Source organism: Epinephelus fuscoguttatus, linkage group LG1 (assembly GCF_011397635.1).
Source record: "Epinephelus fuscoguttatus linkage group LG1, E.fuscoguttatus.final_Chr_v1".
Lineage (NCBI taxonomy): Eukaryota > Metazoa > Chordata > Actinopteri > Perciformes > Serranidae > Epinephelus > Epinephelus fuscoguttatus.
This window is the reverse complement of record NC_064752.1, coordinates 41,448,043-41,457,509: the sequence shown is the minus strand read 5'-3', so window position 1 is coordinate 41,457,509 and position 9,467 is coordinate 41,448,043.

The window sequence follows — 9,467 nt, the reverse complement described above, 5'->3', positions numbered from 1 at the left end:
ATGAGAGAGTATGCAGCAGCAATGAAGACACAGTGTGCTTAGTTTGTCATTCAGATTGCATCTATTCAAAATTAACAACAAAATGCTCAAAACATAACATCTCCCCGAGTGTCGGTTGTACTCATTATCACCATTGTGTTATTGCACCAAGGCCACTATAATGATATAGTGCTATTTACAGCAATACTCAACTGTACTTAAAGTATTTAACATCTACTGCAATGATACTGGACTAACACCCTCAGTTTGAGCCTAACATACTCAGAGGTACACAAAACATTTTCAAAGTGCAATTTCAATGTAAAACCCATTAGGCCTTTATTAAACATCATACATATATTTTAATTTCAAAATGCATACATTACAATATCACCATTCTCCACCAGCGAGAGTAGCTTTTTAATAATAAACAGTTTTGTGCTATAAGGGAATAAATAACAAACCAATTTTCCTTAATACTGTAGGACGGAGCCCAAATAAAACAATGTGCAAAGTAATTACATCAACAACCTAAGTGCAGCAAGTGACTTGCCTGCAAGACAATGCACAGGTAAAATAAACCCAAACACCTGTGGTGTGGCAAACACTGCCATAAGGCATCTGGACTTGGTTGCGGCATTTTAAAGCTCTTGAAGTTTGACAGAAATGCTCAGAGCAATGTCAAAATATATTTATAACACTTGCTCATGTGAGGTTGGACGTTATAAAGTTGACATTGGTAATTTGCACCAACTACTAACTTGGAAAATACAGAAAGAGTGCAGCAGCAATGAAGACTTGTGGTGCTTCTCAAAGTCGAAGACAGATCCTTAAACGGCTGAATTTCAAGGAGGCGACATCATCAAATCCTGCTTCAGGGCTGTTCCAATGCCAGGGATTCTTCGAGTTCTTCTGAGGACCGAGTCCTTTCTCCAGAGAATTTTCAAGGATGCATGTGTGTATCCTCAACAGGCATGAAGTACCTACATTTCTTTACACACAATTTGTCAGAAATGAAGGCAGGGCCTCTTCAGTGATGCACATCTGGGCACTCATTATCTGTTCCAGAGTGTGTTTACTAAATGCTGGGGAGGAGATTTCCTAGCCTTTGTAGGACCCGGCTTGGATTGAACCATCCTAGCAGGGAAGCATCTTTGACTTTGAGAAGCACCAACTGTGTGCTCAGTTCGTCATTGCATCTGGGGTATGGCCAGAGGTACCACTCACCACCTCAAGACGAACCAGGGACACTGCTCCTGTTCTAAAAGTTTCTTGACCTGTTGTACACATGGACGCATGAAGAGAACTGGATACAGTATTGGAGGCACGGCTTATGAAAGTTGCTCAGTTGTGCATGAGGCCAATTAAGTTTAAACTCCTTAAAATTAGCGGGATCTCCTGAATCATTTGGCCAATAGAGCAAGTGCACTGGAGACTTTGCCAAGATGTAAACTTCCAGCAGCTAAGCTGGCTAACTTTCAAAATGACAAATGGATCGAATCCAAATAGTGAAATGAATCATTTTACAGGGACTGGGATTTTTTTTTTTAAATGTATCCTTTATGATTTATAGATGTCTCTTTCACAATGTAATACCATGGGGAAAAAATCTTTTTGGGCTTTGTAGCTTCAAAGTCTGGCACACTTCCTGGGGGCCTGGTTGTAATCAGCAACATCTTATTTCAGTAATGTTATATCTCTGCTAGTGATGAAAGATAACGTTAGCTAGTAGTGTTTGCTAACATTAATAGCCAGGGGAAGAATGGCTAACTTTTTATGGATTCAAATAATTTAGTCTTTATTTTTGGGGAGCTTTCTTACTTGTACGAAACTAATCTCGGGAAAAAAAAAATCTGATCTAATGCTACAGACTTGTTTAAACATAAACAACAAGAACAACATCTGTAACCATGAAAACTGTACAAATTAAGGATGGCAATGGCCCTCAGAAATCTTGGAAGATACACCCCATAGCAAACTGACCATATAAAACTTCAACCACAAAACTTAAATAATACTTGTTAAGCCATTGCAGTTTCTTTCTTTTACAGCTCACTTCTCATACAAAGTCTCAATCTGCTGGAATGTCAGGATGCAACCCCACGCCCACCCCTTTCACATTTTCAGTTGCTCTACAATGGAGGCTGGTGCTACAAGTGAGCGACTGGCGTAGAGAGGCCTTTCATTGTCACACCAAAGAATAAAAAAAGAAACAGACAAAGGACTGTTGTTGCAGGATTCAACACAATGCTGTTTAACCCACTCACTAGATGTGGCTTTTGGATCTCTGCTTTAATTAGCATTTGCTTAATTGAAGTGCTGAATTGTGCTTGGAGGAGGAAGGTGATGTTGGTCGTGTGCCAGACAACTTTTAAGCTTGCCATACCTACAGAGGTTGGCAGAAGTGAAAGACAAAGATAAAAGATCAAGATTGCACATGGATGAGAGTCCAAAAACTGTGCAGTGTGTGGTTACAAAAGAAACTGCTGGTGCTGTAATGCCTGCAGCTACTTCCCATTGGCATGAGCTATGATTGTTTTGTGCTGAATGCATAACTTATTGTGAGAGATAACAACACTGTCTCCTTAAACTCTTATCTAAATGTTTTGGATAAATGCACTTTGGAGAAAATGTAATTGCTGCAAGGATTATGTTCCCTGGGGACCTTTTTCTTCCATCCTTTCTCAAAGTGCCACATCCTTGGACATAACACAGGGGACCAGGTTTCAAGTGCCACCTGTGGTTAGGATAAGGTTATAAAAGTACTTTGGTGAAGGTGAAGGAAAGATCATGGTTTGGTCTGAGAGAGAAGGTGGATTTAGTTATTGTAGAAATAAAAATTAAAAAGCCAAGGCCATTATTTATCCTTATCTATAAGTTACCTACATATAACCATATGAACGCTTTCAATGTGATCTCACAGAAATACATGAAATGACCACGACCTCTTAAAACCCCATTACGTGGTGGTGGCATGTCATGTGTTAAAATTAAAATTGCCAGCACCATAGGAACAATGGCAATGTTGCAGACTGGTTTAGCTTTAAAAAGGTAGATACAGAAAATAAGTAATGAGAGCCATAAGTACATTGTAATGTGACGTAACCACAAAACATCATATAACCACGTTATGTAACTATGTCAGGTTGTGTCCACAACAAGTAGTGCAACATAGCTATGTGAAGTACATATGTATGTAACTTTAACAGCTCAACACTGACTTCTGGTTTCACATGGGACAAGGACAGCAGTCTTTTGGGTCAAAGTCCTATGTTTGGTTGACCCGTCCACCACCCCAACTTTCCTCTCTATGCAGACTTTCTCAGTCCTTATACTACCTATTGCAAGATGTTGTCAAGGAAATTCATGTCCATCATCAAAGTATCCTAACTGATTTGATTTTCCATTGTCCACGGTGCTAGTATATATCTAAACACATTATGTGCCACCACCGTGTCATGCAGTGTTAAGAGGTTAAGGTCATATCACATATTTCTGTGAGACCAGGCTGATCAGTAATTGTGCCTTAATTGCCACAAGCAGAAACCAAAGGATATGCATTCTCAAAGATTGTTTTGCAGATATGTTCAGTGTTGTGTTTTGTTAATGAACATACTTTATAGGAGACAGGGTTCGAACATAGTATAATAGATTAGCCCATGACATAAATGATGTTTACTGGCCTATGCTGGATAACCCTACTTTGAAGCTGATATTGCGCGGTTAGTGGTGTGTATCCATTAGCCAATGCTAGCTATTAAAAAGTAAACAAGTGCTGAAACAACATCCAGTGCCACTTAAAAAGCTAACAGTTAGCTGTTAGCTGGTGAACATAGTGGAGCATTTATCAGCTAGCATGATATTTCCCTCATGTGTTAGTGGAGGCCAAAGCAGAGAGTGAATTTTGAACTACCATCCATCAGACAGGCAGAAAAACCAGTCCAAATAAATGTTAAGGCTGCAGTATGTTTAGTTAGGTAACTGCAATCATATGTTGAGTGGGTTTCAAACTTGTCCACTTGCCCCCAAGTGGTCAAAATAATAAATTTTAAGGGAAAAATCTGAATTAGTCATGGTATTACCTTGAACTTAGATGCCAATCTTTTAATCTGTAGGTAGGTTAGGTGATGACATTAAAAGCTAAATTCACGACACTTGTGTTGCCAGTAAATGAGAGCAGGAACACTGCAGTCATTCATACACTTTTTCTGTGGGTGGATCAGATTTCTTGTTGACCCTAACTTGACTCAAAATGTACTCAAAATCGCATACACAGTATGCGTGGCCACTTCAAGTGTATGTGACTGAGTTTAACTTGATTTTCAGTCTAACTAGGTCCCACATTATCACACGTCCCTGCTGTGCACTGTGAGCACAGAGTCCCCTCTACGTCTCCTTGTTAGCATGTCCTCTAGCTGCTCAGCGGGCGCAGCTGACACCAGGGAGCTGCTCAAAAGACTGCACCTGGAAAGGTGTGATGAGATGAGATGTGCTACAGTGAGCAGGGAAATGAAGATCAGCGCGTTATTCGTGGGTGATGAGGTGGCACGCTTTAAAACACTACACTTTTCCCCGTGCCTCCTTACACTCTACCTCTGTTTATGATCTTCTTCCAATCTGAGAAGAAAAAAAGAAAAAAAATCTCCGTATTCAGTGGAGCGATATAGGTGTATCCAGGGTATATGCTGCTGTCATTTCTCCAGCTCTGCATTCAGAGGCTTTAATCTTAATATCATGTTCCTGTTTTGCCTGGAAATAGCTTGGGAGAAAATTACACAGCATCAACACATCCGGTGCCTGTGTATTTTCTCTTGTAACTTCCATTTTCATTTGCATGTGACAGAGGTAATCAATCTGCTGCACTTTGACCTGTGCAGCCTCTGTTTGAGTGCCTGTCTAATTGCTTGTCTGTAATATCCCTGTACACTCCGCCACTGTTCATTAACAGTTAATGAACAATGAGAGCACAAGTGCTTAGCAAGTAGTCATATCCACTCTGATTTTCCTGTTTTGAGAAAACAGCCTCCTGTTTGAGTTTTTAAAAAAATGCTTTTTTCCCTCTCCTTACCAGTTACATTTAAGGGGAAAATACATGAGTATATTTAGACTACATTGCAGTGAAAAGTTGCAGTAGTGCAAGCTGGCTGATGATGTGACCTGTAACTCAGCCAGTCAAATCACTGGGATCTGGTTTTATAACATAAAACATGTCACCTGTTTCAACAGCCAATCAGCTTATAGTGAAGTCTGCTGGTCAAGTCAAATGTCTGCAGACAGGGTGTTCGCTTGCTGTGGCAGGTGCTCCATCCCCGCCAAGCCGCCTGTTTCTGTCCTCACGGTGTGTCAGTGTCTGACAGTGGGTCGCTGCTACTGCTTGCTGTATGTACTTAGTCAATCTGATGCTTGTTTTATGTTTTTCGCTGTTCCATCACTACTACAAATGCAACTATAGCCAGTTTCTCACTAACCCTATCCTACAGCTACAAATTATATTCAGCCACAAAATAAGTCTGAAAATCTGGAAATAAGAACAGAAGTACAGTGATTTGTTGCACTGCTTTAGGTTTTAAGAATGTTGCAGAATGGTGCATTGCAAGAAGTTTCCTGTTCCAAATCGCCCCGTCACAAATGTTTGGGGGGGTTTTTGCCAAGTGGGGGCAGCAGAAACAAGTTGTCAACACAACACTGACATACATGATAGTAAATAGTTACTCTTTTACACATCCAGCAGTTACAGAGTGGCGCTATCATTCATTTGGAGTTGTATTATGTCTACCTGATGAATGTGAGTCCAATTATTGCTTTCTTTTAGCTCTGTTTTTCATCTCTCTCAACTCCTGAAGGAAATCCCTGACTCTTTAAATACTCCCGCAGCAGCACTGAGAGCGAACCAGAATGGTAAACTTGTGGGCTGGTCAGGTAAAGCATGAGCTGAAACTCACTATGAAACTTTGTAAAATCATTATAAGGTGATAATTCTATGTAGGTACAGTACAAGTTGCTTCTTTTCATATTGCACAGTGTTTTCACATTTTGATGTAATACATTGGTATTTTAAAAATACGGATTATAGCTGCTTCAAAGAGAGCACAGTTTTAATGCAGCCCAGTGGCCAATAGAAATGTTGGCACTGTACATTTCTACAAACCACAAATACATTATATTTGTACATTTTATACATGTCTCTAAAGTGATATTAGTCATCGATGTTTTTTCCATAGACTAGCCACTGTGACATCGCCCATTGTTTCGACTCAGATTCTGAAGCCTAGAGATTGGCATTTCGTCCACCTTTATTTTTTGGAACCAGAAGTGACCATATTTGGAGGAGAGGGTGGAACCGTAGAGGAGGGAGGGGGGATCTGACTCATAGGCTGTAGCAATGCCTCGTCAATGTAAATGGGTCACTATATACAGTATATATAAAAACACTTTTTTTATAGTAGGCTGTGAACATGTTTATTTGGGCCTTTTACCATGGGTGTCTCGGGGGACTGACTCTGTTTTAGAGCCAGCCTCAAATGGCCATTCATTGAATTTTAGTTTTTGGCAGTTCTGCATTGGCTTCATTTCTCAGCTTCGGAGGTTGTTGCTTGTGTGTTTTGGTTATTTGTTTTTCTACAAGGGTTAGTGCCACAAAAAGCAGCTATTTTTCCACCAACACATTGATGGCTTCTCCAGCAGTGACTGTGCCACCAAAACCTTTTTTTTTTTCTTTTTGTCCAAACATGATCTTTTCTTTAACATAACCAAGTGATTTTGTGCAGACCTTGCCATCATGTATCAGCTACATAATACACTACAGGGCATAGGTTGAGGTAAAAGCTTTTTCTGGTGATTGGTTTGGAATAATGACAAACGTTTCCTTCAAGGATTTTCGTGCAAGGCTCTTCAAGACATACAGCATGTACAGCAGTTTTTATTTGTTTAAATGTTTAAATGGTAAGATATTCAATATTTTCTTGCCATATACTTGGATTATTAAATTTCATTTAAGTCCACAACAGTGACTGATAATCAATTACAGTTTAGATTATTTCAAACACAAGGACCTGGCCTGTGGAACTGATGTAGTCTTTAAATGTCCTTAATAGATTTCTCCATGTTTCCATGTACAGGAAAGACATAAATTGCCATACAGAATGGCTGGCAGCATACTGTACACATTACATATCATATAAGACACTAGAAGCTAAAATATTATGGACAGATGAATCTAACAGAATGTAGATGGAAGAATGCATAATAGGCCTTTACCACTGACATGAAACATGCATATATGCATGCCTTATACTTATTGTATACCTGTACCATATGTATAACATATTTATACTATTGCCCCCCTACCTTTTATTATTTAAAATTACTAATGTGTTAATACAGCAATTTGTTTCCACCTTATACTTTGGCAGACCAGTACCAGACTAATTTACTGTATGGAAGTGTCTAAGTATTTTCCACTCAGCCCTCTCTTGTGTTTAAGTATCTTTAAGTATCTGACAAGGAAAGGCTTCTGCAGAAAAATGCACAGTATTGGTCACAAGAGGGCATGTCACCCTATAAAACAAGCAAGTTGCTAATGACTTTTTCAGGAACTAATTTTCTGCTTTGTGGCGCAGCCCATAAAACAAGGTTATTCTCCTCCATCAAGGGATGAATAGAGATTTAACTGTCTTTTCTGTTTATTGTCTCGCAGCAACATTTGCACGTTGCTTATGCCACAAATTGAAGGGGGTCTCTGTTGACTTTGTCACTTGCGTCCCATGTTTTCTTTTTTTTTTTTAAATCCATTAAGAGCAAGGGTAAAAGCACTGATCCATTCTGCATGTTGACAACAATCTCAAATATGTATACCATAGATGTTTAACAAGAATGCGTCCTACCATTTCTCCTCCCAGTTCTTGCATGTTGCGAATGGTTTTTTTTTTGTTTGTTTTTTTTTAATAATCAAAACACGGGATTGCAGCAGCAGAAATCAATGTGACAGTAATGCTGAAATTAGCTTTAAAATGCTGAGCTCTTGCTAATACACAAGCCACCCTGTGCACTGTAATTCTCCCACCTGCTAACACTCCCATAACTCTGATCCACACCCCTGGGGTTGGAGACATGATGACTCTGGTGTACTAGATGACAAAATGATTTTAATATATGTGAAGGATGAGGGTTTTGTTTAACACATACACCAGGGTTTCACAAATCATGCAAGTGTGTGTGTACCTGCAGACCACTCAATTAACACAACGTCCCCTGACAAGGCATCATAAAAAAGACAAAGAGGCTCCGGCGAACTTGAAATTCTGCAAAACACTACTTAGAAAAGCTGGCCATAAGGGCGTTTACAGCTTTCAGTCAAACTATAACCTTACTGATGAATGACTGCAGCACGATGACTTAATTATGACTGCACAGGAAATACTGTCCATCCCTAGTAATGACCCCGATGGCCATCGATAAAAAGGCCTGATAAACGCAGACTTCCTGAGCATGGATGGATAAATACGGCCTGAGTAATGAGACCCAGGCTGCCCAGGATGACAGCTCTGCTCTATATCATATGCTGCTCTGTGGTTCTGAGGCAGCAGTGGGTGGGTGGGTTATGAGGGAGGGGGGGCTTTTCACTGGGAGGCTTTGAAACCTCAGTGTGAGCTCTCATTCGCGGCTGGCTTTCAGACACAATGGTTGTGTTCTCCGAGAGAAAATAACCTGAGATATCAGAGAGACAGTAATGAGAAATTCCATTTTCAGTCATCTGGTTCTATCTGCACGACTCTCTGGTGCACTCTCAAGTGAAAAGCAATTGCATCAATCTTGCACATACAGCCTACTTGGATGAATCTTTTGAATGCGGTTCACAATGGCTTTCATGGAGATGGCATGCAGAAAAAAAAGGAATAGAAGATGATACAATGCAAATATCTCGAGTCGGATTCAAACCTGTGATGCTTTCAGTACATGGTAGGTGGTGTGTTTTCGGCTCATTGAGCAACCAGAGCATCAGCGGCTCTCATTCACTTCTTATTGTCTCTAGCGTGTGCTGAGATTTCCCAGGTTAATACTGCCGTGGTAGATCATCTCTCTCTTTGCGCTCTTTTGCAGGTCAACTAGGACTATCCTCCATACATTCTTACTAATTACAACTGGTCTTGCATATAAATTGATTTTTTTTTAAAGGAGGAGATCTTCTTAAATCCCTCTCACTATAATTAAGGCTTATATCGGGATAATGGAAAAATGGTGGATCAAAGGTTGAATTAATTGCAGACTTGAGCATGTAATTCAGGTGCTGAGACTGAGGACATTTCCATCATGCAGAGAATCCCAGAGGTAGACATGAGCTGGCTGACAGAGTTATGTACTTAATACATGTTTAGATGCCATATCCCAAGATTCTTTGAAATGTGGCAACTTTCCTGAGGATTAATGTCACCTAGTGGTGTCTCTCCCAGGATTTTAGTGCACACATGTACACACACATTAAAAAGAAA